We start from the raw sequence: 407 nt of genomic DNA, 5'->3' as shown, positions 1-407 counted from the left end.
TATATATACAGTATTTCTCTCAGGGAAGTGTTATCACATTCATACTAGGACATCCTCTTTTTTTTCTTTTTTTTTTTAAATCTTAATTTAATCATTCTTTGCATGGGATGAAATAATTGAATGGCTACCTCTATAAAGTTTTTAACAACAAAATTTAACAAATCCATTTTCAGTGAAAAAAGTTTATTTCCGATCTAATCAAACCGGGGCCTGTTTCATAATGAAAGGCAATAGTATTAGTCCATAAATACAAGTACACAAACTATAAAGTATAAGCTGGAAGATTATTGATTGACCGTGTGTAAAGATGAAAGGAATATGGTCCGGGTGCGGTAAAAAAAACTCAAATAGAATTATACTATTTTATTGAGCCAACGTTTCGCCCCATGTTGCAGGGCTTTGTCAGG

This window comes from Halyomorpha halys, unplaced genomic scaffold (assembly GCF_000696795.3).
Source record: "Halyomorpha halys isolate HHAL.00 unplaced genomic scaffold, Hhal_1.1 Scaffold470.1, whole genome shotgun sequence".
NCBI lineage: Eukaryota > Metazoa > Arthropoda > Insecta > Hemiptera > Pentatomidae > Halyomorpha > Halyomorpha halys.
This window is presented reverse-complemented; position numbering follows the sequence as displayed.